Below are 14,187 nucleotides of genomic sequence, written 5' to 3'. Positions count from 1 at the left end.
TGTTTGGCTCATTAAACACTTTGGATCAGTCCTGAAGGTCTTGGTGATTGATACAAAGGCTCCTGGGTGGTCGAGGTTACAGCTGTAAAAGATCAAAAATTTAACCTTGACAATGACAGTCAGGCTTGACCCCAAAACGTTCCATTTTCACCCAAACAAATTGATTTTTAATCCAGAAGAGCCAGAAAAGATGGACAACCCGACCAAATAGTTTGGTGAACATAACCAAGAAAAAGATGGTCAAGATGACCAAATATTGTTGGGTCAAAAATACCCTGAAGATATGTAAATTTATTATTTATTTATTTATTTTTGTATGCATTGTCGAGGCTCGAAAAGAGCGAAAACACAGAACATATTATTACAGGAGCGGGAGACAAGAGGGGCGGGAGAGGGAAGGACAAATCTTTACAGTGTAAAGAAGGTGCGACAGGGACTTTCAGGTCCTTACACGACAGGGACTTTCAGGTCTTTACATTACAGGGACTTTCAGGAAGGAAAACAGGGAATTTGAAGGAGGTGGGTTTGGAGTTGGTTAACGGGGGTAGAAAAGATCATGGTTTTGGATGGGGGAAGATATGAGATGGTGGTGAACAGTTGTTTTGAAGACCTGGAGGGAAGAGTGGGATTGAAGAGAGTGTGGGAATTTATTCCAAAGGCGGGAAAAAAGAGGAATGAAAGAGTGAAGGTGAGCAGTGATTTGTGACTTTGGTAGTTTCACCAGAAGGGGGTTGCTGGCGGACCTTCAGTGCTCTGCGGAAGTATAGAGGGGGGGGGACGTCACAGACAGAGCAGGGGGAACAAGGCCGGAGAGGAGACGGTAAAAGATAGAAAGTCCACCGACCTGCCCCAAAGACTTAGCTTCATCGCAAGAGATACCACTGATCCGAAATGCCTTGGTTTCCACAGCGTGAAGCCGAGATAGGTGTGAGGCAGGAGCACCAGCCCAGAGCGGAGAGCAGTACTCCATCAGGGTTCAGATGAAAGCTTTGCATGTCGTCAGGAGCTCAGGTGGACCGAGGAAGGACTTTGCACGACGGAGGATTCCCAGTCGGCGATTGGATTTGGAAGCCAGGTTGGAGATGTGGCTTTCCCGGGAAAGATCATGGCAGATAGTGAGACCCAGAAGCTTGGATGAAAGGGAAGCTGTGGCCTGCCGATCAGAGGGATCACAGATGGTACGGCAGAGGGTGGAGTTATCAACAAAGAGATATTTTGCCAATTCGATAATATGATGAAATAGTTGAAATTGGACCGAAACGGTCGTTGTCCTAAGGCTTGTCGTGGAGCTGAACACACAAATCACACACAGACGTGTACACAGATAAATGAGACAACACCTGTCACAACTTCAAACAAACACAGTCAGAGCTGGAGGTGGGGGAGTAGGGGAGGGGAGTGACGTCATTCCGTGGGGAGTAATGAAGTTGGAATGCCCTCCTCGCCATGGTTGTTTGTCCATAATCTACTCTGTCCTCCAAGTAAACGGTGAGTATCAAGCAAGGAAGTAGCACGTACCATTATGAGGAAGGAAGCAGCATGTACCATGATTAGGAAGGAAGCAGCACGTACCATTATTAGGAAGGAAGCAGCACGTACCATGATTAGGAAGGAAGCAGCACATACCATGATTAGGAAGGAAGCAGCATGTACCATTATTAGGAAGGAAGCAGCATGTACCATGATTAGGAAGCATTACGTACCATTATTAGGAAGGAAGCAGCACGTACCATGATTAGGAAGGAAGCAGCACGTATCATGATTAGGAAGGAAGGAGCACGTACCATTATTAGGAAGGAAGCAGCACGTACCATGATTAGGAAGGAAGCAGCACGTACCATGATTAGGAAGGAAGCAGCACGTACCATGATTAGGAAGGAAGCAGCACGTACCATGATTAGGAAGGAAGCAGCACGTACCATGATTAGGAAGGAAGCAGCACGTACCATGATTAGGAAGGAAGCAGCACGTACCATGATTAGGAAGGAAGCAGCACGTACCATGATTAGGAAGGAAGCAGCACGTACCATGATTAGGAAGGAAGCAGCACGTACCATGATTCGGAAGGAAGCAGCACGTACCATTATTAGGAAGGAAGCAGCACGTACCATTATTAGGAAGGAAGCAGCACATACCATGATTAGGAAGGTTATGAAGCAGCACGTACCATTATTAGGAAGGAAACAGCACGTACCATGATTAGGAAGCAGCAAGTACCATGATTAGGAAGGAAGCAGCACATTCCATGATTAGGAAGGAAGCAGCACGTACCATGATTAGGAAGGAAGCAGCACGTACCATGATTAGGAAGGAAGCAGCACGTACCATGATTAGGAAGGAAGCAGCACGTACCATTATTAGGAAGGAAGCAGCACGTACCATGATTAGGAAGGTTAGGAAGCAGCACGTACCATTATTAGGAAGGAAGAAGCACGTACCATGATTAGGAAGCAGCACGTACCATGATTAGGAAGGAAGCAGCACGTCCATGATAAGGAAGGAAGCAGCACGTACCATGATTAGGAAGGAAGCAGCACGTACCATGATTAGGAAGGAAGCAGCACGTACCATGATTAGGAAGGAAGCAGCACGTACCATGATTAGGAAGGAAGCAGCACGTACCATTATTAGGAAGGAAGCAGCACGTACCATGATTAGGAAGGAAGCAGCACGTACCATGATTAGGAAGGAAGCAGCACGTACCATGATTCGGAAGGAAGCAGCACGTACCATTATTAGGAAGGAAGCAGCACGTACCATTATTAGGAAGGAAGCAGCACGTACCATGATTAGGAAGGTTATGAAGCAGCACGTACCATTATTAGGAAGGAAGCAGCACGTACCATGATTAGGAAGCAGCAAGTACCATGATTAGGAAGGAAGCAGCACGTACCATGATTAGGAAGCAGCACGTACCATGATTAGGAAGGAAGCAGCACGTACCATGATTAGGAAGGAAGCAGCACGTACCATGATTAGGAAGGAAGCAGCACGTACCATGATTAGGAAGGAAGCAGCACGTACCATGATTAGGAAGGAAGCAGCACGTACCATGATTAGGAAGGAAGCAGCACGTACCATTATTAGGAAGGAAGCAGCACGTACCATGATTAGGAAGGAAGCAGCACGTACCATGATTAGGAAGGAAGCAGCACGTACCATGATTCGGAAGGAAGCAGCACGTACCATTATCAGGAAGGAAGCAGCACGTACCATTATTAGGAAGGAAGCAGCACGTACCATGATTAGGAAGGTTATGAAGCAGCACGTACCATTATTAGGAAGGAAGCAGCACGTACCATGATTAGGAAGCAGCAAGTACCATGATTAGGAAGGAAGCAGCACGTACCATGATTAGGAAGCAGCACGTACCATGATTAGGAAGGAAGCAGCACGTACCATGATTAGGAAGGAAGCAGCACGTACCATGATTAGGAAGGAAGCAGCACGTACCATGATTAGGAAGGAAGCAGCACGTACCATGATTAGGAAGGAAGCAGCACGTACCATGATTAGGAAGGAAGCAGCACGTACCATGATGAGGAAGGAAGCAGCACGTACCATGATTAGGAAGGAAGCAGCACGTATCATGATTAGGAAGGATGCAGCACGTACCATGATGAGGAAGGAAGCAGCACGTATCATGATTAGGAAGGATGCAGCACGTACCATGATTAGGAAGGATGCAGCACGTATCATGATTAGGAAGGATGCAGCACGTACCATGATTAGGAAGGAAGCAGCACGTACCATGATTAGGAAGGATGCAGCACGTACCATTATTAGGAAGGAAGCAGCACGTACCATGATGAGGAAGGAAGCAGCACGTATCATGATTAGGAAGGATGCAGCACGTACCATGATTAGGAAGGAAGCAGCACGTACCATGATGAGGAAGGAAGCAGCACGTACCATGATTAGGAAGGATGCAGCACGTACCATGATTAGGAAGGAAGCAGCACGTACCATGATTAGGAAGCAGCACGTACCATGATTAGGAAGGAAGCAGCACGTACCATGATTAGGAAGGAAGCAGCACGTACCATGATTAGGAAGGAAGCAGCACATACCATGATTAGGAAGGAAGCAGCACGTACCATTATTAGGAAGGAAGCAGCACGTACCATTATTAGGAAGGAAGCAGCACGTACCATGATTAGGAAGCAGCACGTACCATGATTAGGAAGGAAGCAGCACGTACCATGATTAGGAAGGAAGCAGCACGTACCATGATTAGGAAGGAAGCAGCACGTACCATGATTAGGAAGGAAGCAGCACGTACCATGATTAGGAAGGAAGCAGCACATACCATGATTAGGAAGGAAGCAGCACGTACCATTATTAGGAAGGAAGCAGCACGTACCTTTATTAGGAAGGAAGCAGCACGTACCATGATTAGGAAGCAGCACGTACCATGATTAGGAAGGAAGCAGCACGTACCATGATTAGGAAGGAAGCAGCACGTACCATGATTAGGAAGGAAGCAGCACGTACCATGATTAGGAAGGAAGCAGCACGTACCATGATTAGGAAGGAAGCAGCACGTACCATGATTAGGAAGGAAGCAGCACGTACCATGATTAGGAAGGAAGCAGCACGTACCATGATTAGGAAGGAAGCAGCACGTACCATGATTAGGAAGGAAGCAGCACGTACCATGATTCGGAAGGAAGCAGCACGTACCATTATTAGGAAGGAAGCAGCACGTACCATTATTAGGAAGGAAGCAGCACGTACCATGATTAGGAAGGTTATGAAGCAGCACGTACCATTATTAGGAAGGAAGCAGCACGTACCATGATTAGGAAGCAGCAAGTACCATGATTAGGAAGGAAGCAGCACGTACCATGATTAGGAAGCAGCACGTACCATGATTAGGAAGGAAGCAGCACGTACCATGATTAGGAAGGAAGCAGCACGTACCATGATTAGGAAGGAAGCAGCACGTACCATGATTAGGAAGGAAGCAGCACGTACCATGATTAGGAAGGAAGCAGCACGTACCATGATTAGGAAGCAGCACGTACCATGATTAGGAAGGAAGCAGCACGTACCATGATTAGGAAGGAAGCAGCACGTACCATGATTAGGAAGGAAGCAGCACGTACGATGATTAGGAAGGAAGCAGCACGTACCATGATTAGGAAGGAAGCAGCACGTACCATGATTAGGAAGGAAGCAGCACGTACCATGATTAGGAAGGAAGCAGCACGTACCATGATTAGGAAGGAAGCAGCACGTACCATGATTAGGAAGGAAGCAGCACGTACCATGATTAGGAAGGAAGCAGCACGTACCATGATTCGGAAGGAAGCAGCACGTACCATTATTAGGAAGGAAGCAGCACGTACCATTATTAGGAAGGAAGCAGCACGTACCATGATTAGGAAGGTTATGAAGCAGCACGTACCATTATTAGGAAGGAAGCAGCACGTACCATAATTAGGAAGCAGCAAGTACCATGATTAGGAAGGAAGCAGCACATTCCATGATTAGGAAGGAAGCAGCACGTACCATGATTAGGAAGGAAGCAGCACGTACCATGATTAGGAAGGAAGCAGCACGTACCATGATTAGGAAGGAAGCAGCACGTACCATTATTAGGAAGGAAGCAGCACGTACCATGATTAGGAAGGTTAGGAAGCAGCACGTACCATTATTAGGAAGGAAGAAGCACGTTCCATGATTAGGAAGCAGCACGTACCATGATTAGGAAGGAAGCAGCACGTCCATGATAAGGAAGGAAGCAGCACGTACCATGATTAGGAAGGAAGCAGCACGTACCATGATTAGGAAGGAAGCAGCACGTACCATGATTAGGAAGGAAGCAGCACGTACCATGATTAGGAAGGAAGCAGCACGTACCATTATTAGGAAGGAAGCAGCACATACCATGATTAGGAAGGAAGCAGCACGTACCATTATTAGGAAGGAAGCAGCACGTACCATTATTAGGAAGGAAGCAGCACGTACCATGATTAGGAAGCAGCACGTACCATGATTAGGAAGGAAGCAGCACGTACCATGATTAGGAAGGAAGCAGCACGTACCATGATTAGGAAGGAAGCAGCACATACCATGATTAGGAAGGAAGCAGCACGTACCATTATTAGGAAGGAAGCAGCACGTACCATTATTAGGAAGGAAGCAGCACGTACCATGATTAGGAAGCAGCACGTACCATGATTAGGAAGGAAGCAGCACGTACCATGATTAGGAAGGAAGCAGCACGTACCATTATTAGGAAGGAAGCAGCACGTACCATTATTAGGAAGGAAGCAGCACGTACCATGATTAGGAAGCAGCACGTACCATGATTAGGAAGGAAGCAGCACGTACTATGATTAGGAAGGAAGCAGCACGTACCATGATTAGGAAGGAAGCAGCACATACCATGATTAGGAAGGAAGCAGCACGTACCATTATTAGGAAGGAAGCAGCACGTACCATTATTAGGAAGGAAGCAGCACGTACCATGATTAGGAAGCAGCACGTACAATGATTAGGAAGGAAGCAGCACGTACCATGATTAGGAAGGAAGCAGCACGTACCATGATTAGGAAGGAAGCAGCACGTACCATGATTAGGAAGGAAGCAGCACGTACCATGATTAGGAAGGAAGCAGCACGTACCATGATTAGGAAGGAAGCAGCACGTACCACGATTAGGAAGGAAGCAGCACATACCATGATTAGGAAGGAAGCAGCACGTACCATTATTAGGAAGGAAGCAGCACGTACCATTATTAGGAAGGAAGCAGCACGTACCATGATTAGGAAGGTTATGAAGCAGCACGTACCATTATTAGGAAGGAAGCAGCACGTACCATGATTAGGAAGCAGCACGTACCATGATTAGGAAGGAAGCAGCACATACCATGATTAGGAAGGAAGCAGCACGTACCATGATTAGGAAGGAAGCAGCACGTACCATGATTAGGAAGGAAGCAGCACGTACCATGATTAGGAAGGAAGCAGCACGTACCATGATTAGGAAGGAAGCAGCACGTACCATGATTAGGAAGGAAGCAGCACGTACCATTATTAGGAAGGAAGCAGCACGTACCATGATTAGGAAGGAAGCAGCACATACCATGATTAGGAAGGAAGCAGCACGTACCATGATTAGGAAGCAGCACGTACCATGATTAGGAAGGAAGCAGCACGTACCATGATTAGGAAGGAAGCAGCACGTACCATGATTAGGAAGCAGCACGTACCATGATTAGGAAGGAAGCAGCACGTACCATTATTAGGAAGGAAGCAGCACGTACCATGATTAGGAAGCAGCACGTACCATGATTAGGAAGGAAGCAGCACGTACCATGATTAGGAAGGAAGCAGCACGTACCATGATTAGGAAGGAAGCAGCACGTACCATGATTAGGAAGGAAGCAGCACGTACCATGATTAGGAAGGAAGCAGCACATACCATGATTAGGAAGGAAGCAGCACGTACCATTATTAGGAAGGAAGCAGCACGTACCTTTATTAGGAAGGAAGCAGCACGTACCATGATTAGGAAGCAGCACGTACCATGATTAGGAAGGAAGCAGCACGTACCATGATTAGGAAGGAAGCAGCACGTACCATGATTAGGAAGGAAGCAGCACGTACCATGATTAGGAAGGAAGCAGCACGTACCATGATTAGGAAGGAAGCAGCACGTACCATGATTAGGAAGGAAGCAGCACGTACCATGATTAGGAAGGAAGCAGCACGTACCATGATTAGGAAGGAAGCAGCACGTACCATGATTAGGAAGGAAGCAGCACGTACCATGATTCGGAAGGAAGCAGCACGTACCATTATTAGGAAGGAAGCAGCACGTACCATTATTAGGAAGGAAGCAGCACGTACCATGATTAGGAAGGTTATGAAGCAGCACGTACCATTATTAGGAAGGAAGCAGCACGTACCATGATTAGGAAGCAGCAAGTACCATGATTAGGAAGGAAGCAGCACGTACCATGATTAGGAAGCAGCACGTACCATGATTAGGAAGGAAGCAGCACGTACCATGATTAGGAAGGAAGCAGCACGTACCATGATTAGGAAGGAAGCAGCACGTACCATGATTAGGAAGGAAGCAGCACGTACCATGATTAGGAAGGAAGCAGCACGTACCATGATTAGGAAGCAGCACGTACCATGATTAGGAAGGAAGCAGCACGTACCATGATTAGGAAGGAAGCAGCACGTACCATGATTAGGAAGGAAGCAGCACGTACGATGATTAGGAAGGAAGCAGCACGTACCATGATTAGGAAGGAAGCAGCACGTACCATGATTAGGAAGGAAGCAGCACGTACCATGATTAGGAAGGAAGCAGCACGTACCATGATTAGGAAGGAAGCAGCACGTACCATGATTAGGAAGGAAGCAGCACGTACCATGATTAGGAAGGAAGCAGCACGTACCATGATTCGGAAGGAAGCAGCACGTACCATTATTAGGAAGGAAGCAGCACGTACCATTATTAGGAAGGAAGCAGCACGTACCATGATTAGGAAGGTTATGAAGCAGCACGTACCATTATTAGGAAGGAAGCAGCACGTACCATGATTAGGAAGCAGCAAGTACCATGATTAGGAAGGAAGCAGCACATTCCATGATTAGGAAGGAAGCAGCACGTACCATGATTAGGAAGGAAGCAGCACGTACCATGATTAGGAAGGAAGCAGCACGTACCATGATTAGGAAGGAAGCAGCACGTACCATTATTAGGAAGGAAGCAGCACGTACCATGATTAGGAAGGTTAGGAAGCAGCACGTACCATTATTAGGAAGGAAGAAGCACGTACCATGATTAGGAAGCAGCACGTACCATGATTAGGAAGGAAGCAGCACGTCCATGATAAGGAAGGAAGCAGCACGTACCATGATTAGGAAGGAAGCAGCACGTACCATGATTAGGAAGGAAGCAGCACGTACCATGATTAGGAAGGAAGCAGCACGTACCATGATTAGGAAGGAAGCAGCACGTACCATTATTAGGAAGGAAGCAGCACATACCATGATTAGGAAGGAAGCAGCACGTACCATTATTAGGAAGGAAGCAGCACGTACCATTATTAGGAAGGAAGCAGCACGTACCATGATTAGGAAGCAGCACGTACCATGATTAGGAAGGAAGCAGCACGTACCATGATTAGGAAGGAAGCAGCACGTACCATGATTAGGAAGGAAGCAGCACATACCATGATTAGGAAGGAAGCAGCACGTACCATTATTAGGAAGGAAGCAGCACGTACCATTATTAGGAAGGAAGCAGCACGTACCATGATTAGGAAGCAGCACGTACCATGATTAGGAAGGAAGCAGCACGTACCATGATTAGGAAGGAAGCAGCACGTACCATTATTAGGAAGGAAGCAGCACGTACCATTATTAGGAAGGAAGCAGCACGTACCATGATTAGGAAGCAGCACGTACCATGATTAGGAAGGAAGCAGCACGTACCATGATTAGGAAGGAAGCAGCACGTACCATGATTAGGAAGGAAGCAGCACATACCATGATTAGGAAGGAAGCAGCACGTACCATTATTAGGAAGCAGCACGTACCATTATTAGGAAGGAAGCAGCACGTACCATGATTAGGAAGCAGCACGTACAATGATGAGGAAGGAAGCAGCACGTACCATGATTAGGAAGGAAGCAGCACGTACCATGATTAGGAAGGAAGCAGCACGTACCATGATTAGGAAGGAAGCAGCACGTACCATGATTAGGAAGGAAGCAGCACGTACCATGATTAGGAAGGAAGCAGCACGTACCACGATTAGGAAGGAAGCAGCACATACCATGATTAGGAAGGAAGCAGCACGTACCATTATTAGGAAGGAAGCAGCACGTACCATTATTAGGAAGGAAGCAGCACGTACCATGATTAGGAAGGTTATGAAGCAGCACGTACCATTATTAGGAAGGAAGCAGCACGTACCATGATTAGGAAGCAGCACGTACCATGATTAGGAAGGAAGCAGCACATACCATGATTAGGAAGGAAGCAGCACGTACCATGATTAGGAAGGAAGCAGCACGTACCATGATTAGGAAGGAAGCAGCACGTACCATGATTAGGAAGGAAGCAGCACGTACCATGATTAGGAAGGAAGCAGCACGTACCATGATTAGGAAGGAAGCAGCACGTACCATTATTAGGAAGGAAGCAGCACGTACCATGATTAGGAAGGAAGCAGCACATACCATGATTAGGAAGGAAGCAGCACGTACCATGATTAGGAAGCAGCACGTACCATGATTAGGAAGGAAGCAGCACGTACCATGATTAGGAAGGAAGCAGCACGTACCATGATTAGGAAGCAGCACGTACCATGATTAGGAAGGAAGCAGCACGTACCATGATTAGGAAGCAGCACGTACCATGATTAGGAAGGAAGCAGCACATACCATGATTAGGAAGGAAGCAGCACGTACCATGATTAGGAAGGAAGCAGCACGTACCATGATTAGGAAGCAGCATGTACCATGATTAGGAAGGAAGCAGCACGTACCATTATTAGGAAGGAAGCAGCACGTACCATGATTAGGAAGGTAAGGAAGCAGCACATACCATTATTAGAAAGGAAGCAGCACGTACCATGATTAGGAAGCAGCACGTACCATTATTAGGAAGGAAGCAGCACGTACCATGATTAGGAAGCAGCACGTACCATGATTATGAAGGAAGCAGCATATACCATGATTATGAAGGAAGCAGCACGTACCATGATTAGGAAGGAAGCAGCACGTACCATGATTAGGAAGGAAGCAGCACGTATCATGATTAGGAAGGAAGCAGCACGTACCATGATTAGGAAGGAAGCAGCACGTACCATGATTATGAAGCAGCACGTACCATGATTAGGAAGGAAGCAGCACGTACCATGATTAGGAAGCAGCAAGTACCATGATTAGGAAGGAAGCAGCACGTACCATGATTAGGAAGCAGCACGTACCATGATTAGGAAGGAAGCAGCACGTACCATGATTAGGAAGGAAGCAGCACGTACCATGATTAGGAAGGAAGCAGCACGTACCATGATTAGGAAGGAAGCAGCACGTACCATGATTAGGAAGGAAGCAGCACGTACCATGATTAGGAAGGAAGCAGCACGTACCATTATTAGGAAGGAAGCAGCACGTACCATGATTAGGAAGGAAGCAGCACGTACCATGATTAGGAAGGAAGCAGCACGTACCATGATTCGGAAGGAAGCAGCACGTACCATTATCAGGAAGGAAGCAGCACGTACCATTATTAGGAAGGAAGCAGCACGTACCATGATTAGGAAGGTTATGAAGCAGCACGTACCATTATTAGGAAGGAAGCAGCACGTACCATGATTAGGAAGCAGCAAGTACCATGATTAGGAAGGAAGCAGCACGTACCATGATTAGGAAGCAGCACGTACCATGATTAGGAAGGAAGCAGCACGTACCATGATTAGGAAGGAAGCAGCACGTACCATGATTAGGAAGGAAGCAGCACGTACCATGATTAGGAAGGAAGCAGCACGTACCATGATTAGGAAGGAAGCAGCACGTACCATGATTAGGAAGGAAGCAGCACGTACCATGATGAGGAAGGAAGCAGCACGTACCATGATTAGGAAGGAAGCAGCACGTATCATGATTAGGAAGGATGCAGCACGTACCATGATGAGGAAGGAAGCAGCACGTATCATGATTAGGAAGGATGCAGCACGTACCATGATTAGGAAGGATGCAGCACGTATCATGATTAGGAAGGATGCAGCACGTACCATGATTAGGAAGGAAGCAGCACGTACCATGATTAGGAAGGATGCAGCACGTACCATTATTAGGAAGGAAGCAGCACGTACCATGATGAGGAAGGAAGCAGCACGTATCATGATTAGGAAGGATGCAGCACGTACCATGATTAGGAAGGAAGCAGCACGTACCATGATGAGGAAGGAAGCAGCACGTACCATGATTAGGAAGGATGCAGCACGTACCATGATTAGGAAGGAAGCAGCACGTACCATGATTAGGAAGCAGCACGTACCATGATTAGGAAGGAAGCAGCACGTACCATGATTAGGAAGGAAGCAGCACGTACCATGATTAGGAAGGAAGCAGCACATACCATGATTAGGAAGGAAGCAGCACGTACCATTATTAGGAAGGAAGCAGCACGTACCATTATTAGGAAGGAAGCAGCACGTACCATGATTAGGAAGCAGCACGTACCATGATTAGGAAGGAAGCAGCACGTACCATGATTAGGAAGGAAGCAGCACGTACCATGATTAGGAAGGAAGCAGCACGTACCATGATTAGGAAGGAAGCAGCACGTACCATGATTAGGAAGGAAGCAGCACATACCATGATTAGGAAGGAAGCAGCACGTACCATTATTAGGAAGGAAGCAGCACGTACCTTTATTAGGAAGGAAGCAGCACGTACCATGATTAGGAAGCAGCACGTACCATGATTAGGAAGGAAGCAGCACGTACCATGATTAGGAAGGAAGCAGCACGTACCATGATTAGGAAGGAAGCAGCACGTACCATGATTAGGAAGGATGCAGCACGTACCATTATTAGGAAGGAAGCAGCACGTACCATGATTAGGAAGGAAGCAGCACGTTCCATGATGAGGAAGGAAGCAGCACGTACCATGATTAGGAAGGAAGCAGCACGTACCATGATTAGGAAGGAAGCAGCACGTACCATGATTAGGAAGGAAGCAGCACGTACCATGATTAGGAAGGAAGCAGCACGTACCATGATTAGGAAGGAAGCAGCACGTACCATGATTAGGAAGGAAGCAGCACGTACCATGATTAGGAAGGAAGCAGCACGTACCATGATTAGGAAGGAAGCAGCACGTACCATGATTCGGAAGGAAGCAGCACGTACCATTATTAGGAAGGAAGCAGCACGTACCATTATTAGGAAGGAAGCAGCACGTACCATGATTAGGAAGGTTATGAAGCAGCACGTACCATTATTAGGAAGGAAGCAGCACGTACCATGATTAGGAAGCAGCAAGTACCATGATTAGGAAGGAAGCAGCACGTACCATGATTAGGAAGCAGCACGTACCATGATTAGGAAGGAAGCAGCACGTACCATGATTAGGAAGGAAGCAGCACGTACCATGATTAGGAAGGAAGCAGCACGTACCATGATTAGGAAGGAAGCAGCACGTACCATGATTAGGAAGGAAGCAGCACGTACCATGATTAGGAAGCAGCACGTACCATGATTAGGAAGGAAGCAGCACGTACCATGATTAGGAAGGAAGCAGCACGTACCATGATTAGGAAGGAAGCAGCACGTACGATGATTAGGAAGGAAGCAGCACGTACCATGATTAGGAAGGAAGCAGCACGTACCATGATTAGGAAGGAAGCAGCACGTACCATGATTAGGAAGGAAGCAGCACGTACCATGATTAGGAAGGAAGCAGCACGTACCATGATTAGGAAGGAAGCAGCACGTACCATGATTAGGAAGGAAGCAGCACGTACCATGATTCGGAAGGAAGCAGCACGTACCATTATTAGGAAGGAAGCAGCACGTACCATTATTAGGAAGGAAGCAGCACGTACCATGATTAGGAAGGTTATGAAGCAGCACGTACCATTATTAGGAAGGAAGCAGCACGTACCATGATTAGGAAGCAGCAAGTACCATGATTAGGAAGGAAGCAGCACATTCCATGATTAGGAAGGAAGCAGCACGTACCATGATTAGGAAGGAAGCAGCACGTACCATGATTAGGAAGGAAGCAGCACGTACCATGATTAGGAAGGAAGCAGCACGTACCATTATTAGGAAGGAAGCAGCACGTACCATGATTAGGAAGGTTAGGAAGCAGCACGTACCATTATTAGGAAGGAAGAAGCACGTACCATGATTAGGAAGCAGCACGTACCATGATTAGGAAGGAAGCAGCACGTCCATGATAAGGAAGGAAGCAGCACGTACCATGATTAGGAAGGAAGCAGCACGTACCATGATTAGGAAGGAAGCAGCACGTACCATGATTAGGAAGGAAGCAGCACGTACCATGATTAGGAAGGAAGCAGCACGTACCATTATTAGGAAGGAAGCAGCACATACCATGATTAGGAAGGAAGCAGCACGTACCATTATTAGGAAGGAAGCAGCACGTACCATTATTAGGAAGGAAGCCTTCGTACCATGATT

At 46.9% G+C, this 14,187-nt stretch overlaps 1 long non-coding RNA gene across 3 annotated transcripts in view; it reads right to left on the bottom strand.

The window, feature by feature from the left end:
• Positions 1-792: 792 nt before the first annotated feature.
• LOC147007164 (uncharacterized) overlaps positions 793-14,187 on the bottom strand; it is a 32,158-nt gene continuing 18,763 nt past the window's right edge. For 2 of the 3 annotated variants that reach the window (XR_015054359.1, XR_015054361.1), the window contains exon 3: positions 794-1,153. This is a non-coding gene — a long non-coding RNA (uncharacterized LOC147007164). Of the gene's footprint in view, positions 1,154-14,187 lie in introns of all 3 variants that reach the window. The other variant, XR_015054360.1, reaches the window with a different exon arrangement.

The sequence above is a fragment of the Eptatretus burgeri genome, unplaced genomic scaffold (assembly GCF_056783735.1).
Source record: "Eptatretus burgeri isolate ZD-2024b unplaced genomic scaffold, Ebu_testis_v1 Ebu_testis_scaffold_519, whole genome shotgun sequence".
Classification (NCBI taxonomy): Eukaryota; Metazoa; Chordata; class Myxini; order Myxiniformes; family Myxinidae; genus Eptatretus; species Eptatretus burgeri.
This window is presented reverse-complemented; position numbering and strand designations above follow the sequence as displayed.